Here is a 12,939-nt window from a genome sequence, read left to right as displayed (position 1 = left end):
ATTTAGAAAATAGTCATAGTACTTCGGTAAAACCACAAAGAAGACTTAACCCTATTATGAAGAAGGTAGTCATGAAGGAAATCATAAAATGGCTGGATGCGAGAGTGATTTATCCTATATTCGATAGTTCATGGGTCAGCCCAGTGCAGTTTGTGCCAAAGAAGGGTGGTGTGACCGTGGTAAAAAATGAATATGATTAGCTCTTAACTACCAGAACAGTCACGGGCTAACGCATATATATGGATTATAAGAAGCTCAATAAAGCCACAAAGAAATACCATTTTCCCCTCTATTTTATTGACCAAATAATTGATAGACTAACAGGAAAAGCATTTTACTGCTTTCTTGATGGATATTCAGGATATAATCAAATAGCCATAGCACCGGCGGATCAAGAGAAGACTACTTTCACATGTTCATATGGTACCTATGCATTTAGACGAATGTCGTTTGGGCTGTGTAACGCCCCAGCCACCTTTCAAAGATGCATGATGGCCATTTTACAGATATGGTAGAAGAGTGCATAGAAATATTTATGGATGATTTATCCATCTCAGGTGATGATTTCAACCGATGTCTCGGCAATTTATCCAAAGTACTGAAATGATGTGAAGAAGCCAACCTAGTACTAAATTGGGAGAAATGCCATTTTATGGTAACCGATGGAATAATGTTGGGTAACAAAATTTCTTGTCAAGGCATTGAAGTCGATAGAGCCAAGGTGGAAGTAATCGCAAACTTACCTCCACCCACCAACGTGAGAGGCGTACGCAGCTTCCTTGGACATGCAAGCTTCTACAGGTGATTCATAAAATATTTTTCTCAAATCTTAAAACCCTTGTGTCTTTTAAAACAAAAATCAACCATTTATATTAAATGATGATTGTTTGAATGCTTTTACAGATTTGAAGAAAAAACTCTCAGAAGCACCACCATTGTTCCACTGACTGGAACGAACCATTTGAGCTCATGTGCGTTATCTACTATGCTAGTCGTACTCTTAATGATGCACAAGTAAACTATACCACCACTGAAATAAAACTTTTAGCAGTAGTATTTTCATTCGATAAGTTTAGAATGATGATTGTTGAATGCTTTTACAGATTTGAAGAAAAAACTCTCAGAAGCACCAACCATTGTTCCATCTGACTGGAACGAACCATTTGAGCTCATGTGCGATGCTAGTGATATGCAGTTGGGGCAGTGCTAGGGCAACGAAAAAGTAAAATCTTTCATGTTATCTACTATGCTAGTCGTACTCTTAATGATGCACAAGTAAACTATACCACCACTGAAATAAACCTTTAGCAGTAGTATTTTCATTCGATAAGTTTAGGCCATATCTCATAGGCACTAAAGTAATTGTGCATACATATCACTCTACCATTAAATATTAATCAATAAAAAGATGCAAAGTCTAGGGTAATCAGATGGATATTATACAAGAGTTCAATTTAGATGTCAATGATAGAAAGGGTACGGAAAATCAAGTAGCAGATCATTTGTCTAGACTTGATAACAAAATTAATTGTCATAACATGCATGACAGAGATTCAAGAGGATTTCCCTAATGAGAAAATTTTATTTGTCACGGTTGTGTCGTTGTATGGCTGACATTTAACATTATTGTTAGTGGTATTGTGCCTCCTGATTTACTAGCCAAGGCCGAAAAAAGTTTCGACATTATGTGCGACATTACTACTGGGATGAACCGTACCTATTCAAGTAATGTGGAGACCAAATAATCAGAAGATGAATCCCAGAAGAGGAGCACAAAATAAATTATACTTCAATGTCACTCATCACCATATAAAGGACATTTTGGTGGAATAAGAATAGCGACAAAAGTTCTGCAATCCGATTTCTATTGGCCAACCTTGTTCAAAGATGCGTATGAATTCTACAAGTCATGTGATAGATGCCAACGAATAGGGAACATATCAAAAAGACATGAGATGTCATGACAAAACATTCTAGAGTTTGAACTTTTTGACGTATAGGGGATAGATTTCATGGGGCCTTTTCCATATCTTTTGGAGATCTGTACATTCTCTTGGCAGATTATGTGTCCAAATGGCTTGAAGTCATTGCAACACCTAAAAAATAATTCTAAGACCGTGCTAAAGTTTTACACAAGAACATATTCACACGTTTTGGAACATCGCGAGCTATCATTAGTGATGAAGGCACACATTTTGATAACAAATTAATTGCCAAGGAACTGAAATGATATGAAGTGTGACATCGGATAGTTATGGTATATCACCCTAACACTAATGGACAAGATGAAGTCTCTAATCGTGAAATCAAACATATTTGTAGAAACTGGTCAACCCAAGTCGAAAGGACTGGTCGCCAAAGCTAGATGAAGCACTATGGGCCTATCGCAAAAATATTTAAGACACCGTTAAGAATGTCCCCGTTCAAACTCGTCTACATAAGGAATGTTATTGCCTGTGGAACTTGAATATAAAGCTTACTGGGCCATCAAGAAATTAAACATGGATGCTCAGCTTGCTGGAGAAAGAAGACTCTTGGAACTGAACGAAATGGATGAATTCAGAGCCCATGCTTACGAAATGCCCGCTTATACAAAAAAAACAAAACGATGGCATGATAGAAAAATAATGCCAAGGCAATTTTATTCTGGACAACAAGTACTGCTCTATAATTCAGACTCAAATTATTCCCAGGCAAGCTAAAATCATGATGGCTAGAATCGTTCATTGTACACGAAGTCCATAACAAAGGAGCAATAGAAATAAAACCAAGATTAGGATCAACTTTCAAGATGAACGGGAAAAGACTAAAGGAATACAAATGCGCACCAGTCATGCGCGACAAACCGGCATCAACAGCACATGATGCCCAAGAGTTTGCCTTACTCACCTGAACAAAAATCGTTGCCTAGGCAACGAAAAATATGCATTTTGTACATAAATAAATTAAGTTATTTATCATATATTTTTTACTTTATTTCTGTTTTATTTATTTATTGTAGGCATGGAAAGTATATGTGACAGCATGAGGAGAGAGCTCACGCATGAAAGAAAGAAACCCTAGGGCAAAGAACATTTTGGGCGGCAATTATAAAGAATTAAAGTATCTTTTCCCACTTTACGTCCAATCAGATATTAAACATTCAATGCAAAATCTTTTCCCCTCTTGTTTTGACCAAATTTCCCCGAAGAAACCACCCATAACTTTCCAGAAAAACTAACCTCAACTTTATCTTCATCATCGTGGACCATTCCCTCTCTACTTCAAAATTTTTTCCTTCAAAAATTTCCCCCATCCTGCCGTGAAACATACTGTACCAACAAGTATCATGGCCAGATCGAAGAAAAACTCAGCCCCAACACCAAGTTTTGAGCGTTTCTAGACAGCCGAAGCTGAGACACGATTTAAGAAACTCAAAAATGGCAAGTATATTTAGAGGACAATTTTGTTTTACCATCATAGAACGAAGAGCCATTCGGACCTGAGGTCATGGATGTGATTCGAAAGCAAAACTAGAAGAAGTTTTCTCACCACCCTAAAGCCGTAGCACCAGTAATGGCCAGAGAGTTTATGTGCATCTAGAATACCCTTCCCAACATATTATTTATGTCAGGGAAACTCCTTCAGTTTTTCCCTTCAGCACTCAACATATATTTCAAGTTGGGGAAAGTTGAAGATTTCATAACATGATTGTGCTCATTAAAATACTGATGCTTTTACACTCAATATACGGGAGAAAAATCAATGTTGGTGAACTCATATTCGAGCAAATCCATGAATGCGCAAAAAAAATCGAGGGAATCTCTTATTTCCTAACTTGATAACCGCTCTATACAGGAAAAAAAGTTCTGAGGAACCATTTGAAGATTTCATCAAAACAAGGAAGGAATTACCAAAAAGAAAGTGTCAGAGTGATGAGTATTGATGACAATGCCCTGCATGAAGGTTTGGAGAGAGGAGCAAAATCTGTTGTCGCGACCAGAATGGCAGCAGTGGTCACGTACACATGAGAAACGCGTGAGAAGCTTGAGTGCTAAGAGAATCACATGGAGATATTATTTGGGTACGTCAAGGCATGGGACACACAACTCAATGCATTTTTCAAGGAGTTTCTCCCAAACACAAAAGAGAATTTACCACCTTTCCGTGAGGTCATCCTGAAACACACCGTTGATAGCAGTACCTTCCATGCCTTGACATAGAATGTTCTTCTAGAGGTTTCCACAGACGTTCCCCAACTAGCCACTAATGTCTTGCCCATACTAGAGGAAGGCCACAGTGATACAGATGAATTCCTCAGCTCCTCCTCATTCTCTACTTCCGAAAGCACTAAAGAGATTCCACCTAACTTCTCTACCGATGAAGATTTCACTCCTGCCCCGACTCAAACTGATCAAGCTCCAGTACAGTCCCCCGTCCATCAAGCAACGTCAACCCCTGGAACAGTTAAAAGCCAAAATACAGTTCCTGCACAACCCACTCCAATCGAAGAATAACTAACACCAGCACGAGCCTCGAGCACCAAGAGATGCATCAAGCGAACGATAGACCGTGTCTTTCAACCATCCCCTCGACGATAGAAGTACTAGATTCAGGATCAGAGAGTCCCCTCCTCCAAAACGATGTTAAACGAGGGCGTCCATCAATCCACACCACCACAGCAAGATCGCATTTTAATTTTTAGCATTTGCATATAGATACATGTATTTTAGTTTTTCATGCATTGAGGACAATGCATCCCTCAAGATTGGGGGAGGTATTATAACAAACTTTGTTAAAAAAAATTGATGATATGTGGTTAAAAATTTTGGTTGTCATGATATAAGCATGTTAAGTTTATTGTTTGGAATAGATTAGGGATGCCCAATGATGAATGCATAATTTGATTGCCTATGCCAGAATTATTGTTAAAGACTGTCTAAAGAAGAGAACCAAAACTAGGCCTGATTCTTTGAAAATTTACAAACACGATTGTAGGTTGTCTCTACTTGAGGTAATCAGTAAAAATTTTAGGAAAGAACTTTCTGATTATCGAGACATCGAAAAATTTTAAGGTTAAGATAGAACTCCTTATTATTTAAAACTTGAAGAATAAAAGGGATATTCCTCTATGTAGTAGAATAATCAAAAAAACTCCATGAAAAACTAAGAGTTCCCGAGGCATATGAGTGAATGAAAGTAGTCACAGTATGACTCTACCCGACTAGCTTCGGGGTGGAAGGTATGCTCCCTTTCACCTAGAGTGTGGGAGGATAGGTGTGATGAGCTTACTCCAAAAAAAAAAGTTGATAAATAACTAGGAGTGTAAACTGAGCATGACAAATAATTTGACACCTTGACAAACCAGAAGCACATACTTAAAGTTTTATAATTACTTTAATGTATAGATTGATTACAATCACACACACAATAGCGAGGGATCCTGACTAGGGAAGGTACTTGATTGATATGATAGTCAAACATGTTGAGGCCAATATTTTACTGAGGGTTGAAATCTCAAACCACATGATTTTCTTAATACTGTTTTGCCATGACAATTTTAATTTTTCTAGCTATTATACATTACTTGAGGACAAGCAATAGCTTAAGTTTGGGGTGTGATAACTCCATAAAAAGACTCAATTTATAGTCTTTTCACTTTAGTTATTACTCGTCTAAACAAAGTATGCACAACATTTTAGTTGTATTTAGGTTATATTTGTGGTAGATAAGTTTTGCTTCGACAAAATTTATTTGGTTTGACTGATGCTGCTGAGGATAAAGGGTCTGTGTGGATTGTGTATGCGCAGAAAATTTACTTAGGAATAACATTACAGTTGCGACAACAAATTTGTAAGGGTCAATGGAATAGAGAAGTTAAAGAAAGTGATGAGCAGATTTATCTTGTCAATGCAAGGTTTATCTGGAAAGTTTGAAGCGAATATGATGAAATCACCCATGTCACATGCCAGATGTACGACTTCCTTCACGTGCAAGCAAGCCCTCAAGATTCTAACAACAGCCAACCACCTTTCCTTTTTTAGCCTAGACAAGATAATAACGGGTATCTAGGGAATCTTATTCATGCAAAACCCTAGGAGATTCACTTTATAAATACCCAGCCATAGCCGCCAAAAAAGGATGCAAGGAAGTTAGAAGAGATTACTTAAAGTATGAGCGAACAACTATAATGCTTACCCACCATTTACCAACCAACCTTCCTTGGTGTCCTCCATAGCCAGACTGTAGCAGAGCGGCGGTCAGGTCTCGAGAGAGGCTGACCGCCAGGGCAGGCGTGGTGTTGATCAGAATTGTCACGACAGAGCCCCCGATTTTGGGAGTTATTCTTCCTTTGTTCTTAATTTCTTTACGTATTTGGGGTTGTATTAAAACGATGATACTTGGTTGACTTTTCGATAACACCATGAACTATCTTACTTGGTGTTAATCTTTGTTTTGCCTAAACAATTATTTTCTGCTTTATGAATGATAAATTATGATTTTGCTCATAACTGTTTTGTTCATTGTTTGAATATTTCACCTTGACATCGTAAGAGCTTCGAGAGATTGCCTGTGGTCTTGGTGAAACATGTCTTGGCAATGTAAGAGTGTCGAAAGATTGCCCTTTGTCTAGATATTGATTCTTAGATTCGAGAGAATTAAGATAGATCTTCATGAACAATGGAATGGATCTGGGATGGTGATGTTATAACTTGTCTACCTTAGAGATAAGGAGCGGGTTTCAATCGACTAAAAGGGATAGATGCTAAAGTAGGATAGACAACGACTATAGTTTACGCTAAGAGGTATTGCTACAACAACAATCTAACAAACCAAGGGTTGTAGTTAACGTTGAGTAGTTTCATAGCAACCGTCTAAGAATACTTAGTAATCTTGTCGGGAAGCTTAAACATGTCATAACAATCATTCTAGACATAGAATAATTTCTTTTCAATACAAAAGATTAGCATGAGTTCTTTGTGATAAGTCTGAATATGTGAAGTTATTTTGGAAATATTAGAATCAACATTTGTCCTTGCTTTATTTATTTTACTTCGATAGCTTTGAATATTTATTTTGTCTCGACCAAACTTTTTTGCAATCATACTTTATAATATTTTCTTGCTTTACTACTAATAGTTTTCTAGTTTGACAAGATAGTAGGAATTAGCTTGTGACAACTAGTTCTGGTTGTGGTGAAGCTTAAAAACATTCGACCAATCCCTGAGGAGACGATAACTCACTTACCCTATATTATTGATTCGATTGGGTATACTTGCACATAATGCTTGCCTTACCATATACATTTACAAGCGAACAAGTATATAAAAGAAAAGAACATAGAATTGAAAAGAAAGTTATGAAATATGTTCGAATGAAAAGTACAAAAGTTATTTATGATATTTGATGATGACTTACATGATTTTTGATAAAATCATGAGATGATGATTTTCAGGTTTTCATAAGGAAAACGACATGACTAGCCCGGTATGAAGTTTTAATTGTTTTTATTTAAATTTTTAGTTTATTGTTTACATTTTATGGATTTTATGTTTTAGCTATACTTTTGCCTCACTAAGTTTTACTTAGCGCGTGATGATTTTCTTACGTAGGTTCGAATAAAGTAGTGGACGCGAAGTGAGGAGCTTGCCAACATCTTATGGAAAATCAAACATACCAACAATATTAGTAAGACATCCTAACTTTGACTTATTAGTGACATGTACATTATATATGTTGGGTTGATTTATCATATTTATTTTAAAAGAGTTTGTAATAGTAATTAGGGTTACTTTCTTTAGTTTTGTCTAATTTTAGTATTAATCGTATTTATGAATGATATTATAAATGTTATATTTTAAATGGTTTAAAATCAAGCGGTATTAGGTAGTTGTATATGGCTATGAAACAACACTGAACTGCCTAATTACTAACTGAAATCAGATTGTTTTCAATGATCAAACAGTGTTTTATAATTTATATGATTAAGGAAAATGTTTTTAAAGTAAAAAGGAAATTATTAAATTAAACAAATTTTTAAGCATTTAAGTTCAGCAAATGCCAGTTGAGTTGATGTGACTTCTTTATCTTGTATTACAAGACATATAAGGGCTAAAGGTGTTACATTCATTCATTCATTCAGACAAATTGAAATAAAAATGGAATTCAAATATTTGTTCAAATACAAATACAATTACTGATGAGGCTTATATCTTGGTAAATTTCGACACATTTTTGAATGACCTTTATCTACACAAATCGCATCTCTTTGGTTGACCTTTCTCTCTAATATGGAAATCCATACTGGTATGAATACAAGTGGACTTAGGTCGACCCTTTGGACTTCTACAAAGCATTGGATTTGACATTATTCGTCATAATCATTTTCAACCAATATGATTTATTTAAGGTATGTTTGAATGCATAGTTATAGAAATTTAATATTTTCTGTAGGTGAAAGCACTCATAAACATAAATGTACGTGCTTATACCAGTATAAATACATGCAACGACTACATGAGCATAAATATATCTCTATGCATGAAAGCAACCACAATCACACCATCTGTGTCGTAAATCAAATCTAAATGTTTGACATTCTCCTCATTCGTTGTGACTTATTCATAACACAACATAAGTATAATCATTTTGGTCAAAGTTATGAACAAGTATTGAGATTATCAATCACTCTTTTGCTTCCATTGCTTCCACCATTATAGGAGCCTAAATTTTACATCTATTTATGAGACAATCTCTTTCCCTTCATCGGACCAAACATTAACCAACCTAAAGTACGTCTTTTTCATAACACTCGCTATTGGGAGATGACACATAACTTTTAGTATTGAATTAATGTCCTCAGCAAGGTTTGTTATTATGTGTCTGTATTGTTGATGACCATCGTATGCTTGAGAATATTTTTCCTACAAAATTTTTTAAGCCCACTTCCAAACATGCTCATCACCATAAAATACCTTCAAATTCTCCAACCTCTTATCAAAATTTGGTTGGCATAGTTTCATAATATATATTGTGTTAAACATCAATAAAAAACACATAAATATATACACACATGTTGAAAATAAAACTTGCTCATGTTTATTATCTCACTACAAATGTGGGAATTATGAAACTAATTGATGCTATTCTTACCAATATGGTGGATACAAAATGTGGATATGCATGCAGAGGTATCCAACGAATTCTTGGTCGTTCAATTACAACAACCAAAATATTTGTTCTTCGATTGGATATCAAGCAAACTCCATCATCTCGAATGACATATTGATGTAGATTAGTCAAAAAGAAATCACAAACCTCTGTTGTCTCTCTTTCAACAATGACGGATAAAATTGAGAAGATATTTCATTCATCTCTGAATTTGCGACACTATGATTTTCCACTTGCACTCTAGTCGTATTTAACACACTTTACATATATGGTTTTCTGGTTGGACTCTGTAACATGGACATCAACATGGCCTTTGATGCAGTACTCTTTAATCGTTAACGTAGTTTTATTTTTTCCTCTAAATTGCCCCCCAACTGAAAATTCACCCGAATTTTCAAATGTTTCAACCATGTGGAATGGAGTTAAATGTGGCATGTTTAGGAATTCAAGTACCTTCATCACATTATAATCTATCTCGTACGTATAAGGGGTAGGTTGATACGGTGTTGGAAATTCATTAATGGCCAAATTAGGTGCACCACCACCGTAGAAATTGTTATCGCCGGCCAAGAGGGTTCATCAGTTTCTTCATCTTCATTGGAATCATTATGTATTTCTCCTCATTGATTTTTAACATCAACATCAACAGTCAATTTCGAATGATGTAGGTTTCTCGCCACATACTCTGCTGTTGTGGATGTATCACGAACTTCATGTCCACTTTCCAATAGCACCATAAAATTGTTTATCAGCCTATATGTCGGGTCCTCAGTTTCATTTCTTTAAATGTGATGTCCCTTTTAAACATCATATTTATGGGTCTTTCAAACTTAAAAACAACTCCGACCTCATTTTCCATAATATGTCCATTATAATGGACAATTGTGAAAACATTGTTGTTCATTTTCTCTACAAATTAAAAAAATTATATTTAGAATAAATAAATATAGGTATAAATAGTTATACTATGGTCATAACATGATAACAATAAACCATAAAATGATATTATACAATATAAAAATATTATAAAAATAATATTAACATAACAACAATAAATCCGTAAATGTGAAATACAACTACAAATATTATAAATATATTAACACAACAATAAATATTAAAATACTTCAAATAAAATTTCTTCACACTTAATTAACCGTTTCTTTCATCAACTTGATTTTTTTTATATCCTTCCATCACTCTTTTGTCAGTAAAAATTTGAACATAATAAATAAATAATTTGAGACAAACTAACAAAAAATTAAAAAAAATTATCATATAATGCATACTCAAATTACAATAACGAAAGAAACTGAAATGTTCCTCTATCAATTTCCTTTGCAATTGCTCGCTCTATCAATTTTCTTTGCAATTTCTCCCTCTATCAATTGCACTCTCTTTCAATTTCTATTCTTTTTTTTAAGATAATCATTCTCAAATTCATTCCTACACACAGAGTCACATAAATATAGTTGAAAAAAATTGTGTACAAGTTGTAGTTGGCATGGTATGGGTTGGGATATGGGGAATACCAATATAGTTGTAGCTAATGGAATCAAATGGGTAGCTACATGATACGAAATTCATGCTTCTTGCAGTTGTGTGTAGGCCCTAAGACGCCATGCCTTCCATGCGACCCTAAATAAGGTTTTGCCAAAGAAGCGTGGTGTTCTATGAGACACACCATGGACGCCATGCTCCCAATATGTCTTCGGAGTGTATTGTAGTAAACACCTATCTGAAGAACTAATTTCTCCACTACATTATTCGAGTTATTTTTTTTTTCAATCATATTATCCTAAAAAAACATTTTAAATTTGTTCAAATATGAATAAAATTGTTGGCAAAAACAGTTGTGCTAGTATCCAATGTGTGAATTTGACCATTAGGAGCTATTGTTACTTTGAAAGCTCACAATTAACATGAAGAGCTATTTTTTCAGAGGCATAATTATGCATGGTTCCTAGAGGCATAATTGGGAAGCTAGGCTTTTATTAAATGTAAAAGGAAACTAAACAAAAGAAAAGTGAAAGAAAGGGACATGATAATAGAACAATGAATTGGAATATGCAGCGGGTGATCTTTTGCGTAGGAAGGTGTTATAAGAAAGAAATCAAATCTACAATATTGAAGCTGACATTGATGGACGGGAAGTTGCGGATCCACGACTTCGTAAGAATGAACATATATTCACTTAAAATTTAATTTTTTTAATTAATTATCTATCTTATTGATAATATTCATCTTAAAATTTTGCTTGTATCCTTCTTATTTAAAAATTATATATTATTAAATATGTATAGTCATTTTTCAAAAATAATTTAGAATTCGTTACTAATTGGAACGTACAATTCCACGTAGAAAATTGTCGACTTCGTAATTAGATCAATCTTGATTAATATATTCAAATCAACAGAAACTTACGAGAAACCGTCATTATCTTATGGACAGCTAGAGGCTGCAATTTGGCTACACTTTATGATAAAAACTAATAAGAAGAAGACTATGGAAAAAGTCATGATAGTGTTTAAACAAGCCTTGCGCCATGGGGCATTGAACATGTGCCGAGTGGGTAGGTACCCAATTCAAGAGGTGTCAATTGTCAAATGTCAATGTGCTTTGCAATACGCTTAATCCGGAAACCACGAAATTTAGGCAAAATATTAGCACATGATTCTTGACCCCATGAGACCGACATTCACATTCCACTACCGGGGATCATGGGAATAAGTAACGAACCCAAAAACATTTTATAGATTCGGTTAATATAAACATAACAAAAATTTTATCTAAAATAATTTATATACTAGTATTTTTAAATTTTTAAATATAATAACAATTATATAAATATATGGATTAAACCCAAAAAATATTAAATAGATCAATATAGTTTTTTAACGTAATTCATACATGTTTTTTGTTTAGGGTAAATTAATAATTTGGTCACTCATCTACTACTTAATTTATGTTTTGGTCACTCAACTGTTATTTTTCCAAAATCATATATAATCTTAAATTTTGGTTTTATTTTGATCACTCACCATAAAAATATTTAACGATGTTAACATGACATATTTTAAATTATTTTACAATATGATTTTGGTGATGCATTTGCCTAGGCATGAAATACATGATGATGGCTTTGGTTATGTTGACACTTGAAATATTACATTGCCATATGCCCCTATGCCACGAATTTGTTATGGGAAAGAGTAAATGGCTTCTTGTTTATTTCACCAACCCAAAGCTTGAGCGACTATGAGTCATGGTCATGCTGGCTCCCTCTCCTCTCGTCCAGCTTAATTCTATTGGTCTCATAACTGGAAAGTAGTCTGCTCATGGCCTGCTTCTAAACAAAGTGATATTGGATTAGTTTTTGTCAATTAGTTTCAAAATTGATTTAGAAATGTTGAATATCTTTAAATTATTTGGGAAATCATTGGTGATAAATGACTTTGGATTTTACAAAAATAGAAAGAAACATTTAATGTAAAAAAGAAATATTGAATTCATGAAATATTATTTTACAGTTTATTCTTACACGTCATTGTTACTGTAGGAAGTGTTCAAATTGTTGGCATCAAGCGTTATGGTGGTTAATGTTATCATGCTTATATTCATCCATCTTTCTGGAAAGTGGAGGAAGAAAAATGAAAAACTGAACATGCTGGAGTTGACACAAAAACCAAAATCAACCAAAAATAAGATGCAACCACGATTGTTATGAATAAGCCAACTTTTTCAAAGGCTTTTAAAAGCAATTTATATCATGAAGACGTAGTATAGAGGTGA

Source organism: Hibiscus syriacus, unplaced genomic scaffold (assembly GCF_006381635.1).
Source record: "Hibiscus syriacus cultivar Baekdansim isolate YM2019G1 unplaced genomic scaffold, ASM638163v2 tig00110384_pilon, whole genome shotgun sequence".
NCBI classification, from domain to species: domain Eukaryota; kingdom Viridiplantae; phylum Streptophyta; class Magnoliopsida; order Malvales; family Malvaceae; genus Hibiscus; species Hibiscus syriacus.
Note: the sequence above shows the minus strand (reverse complement) of the source record.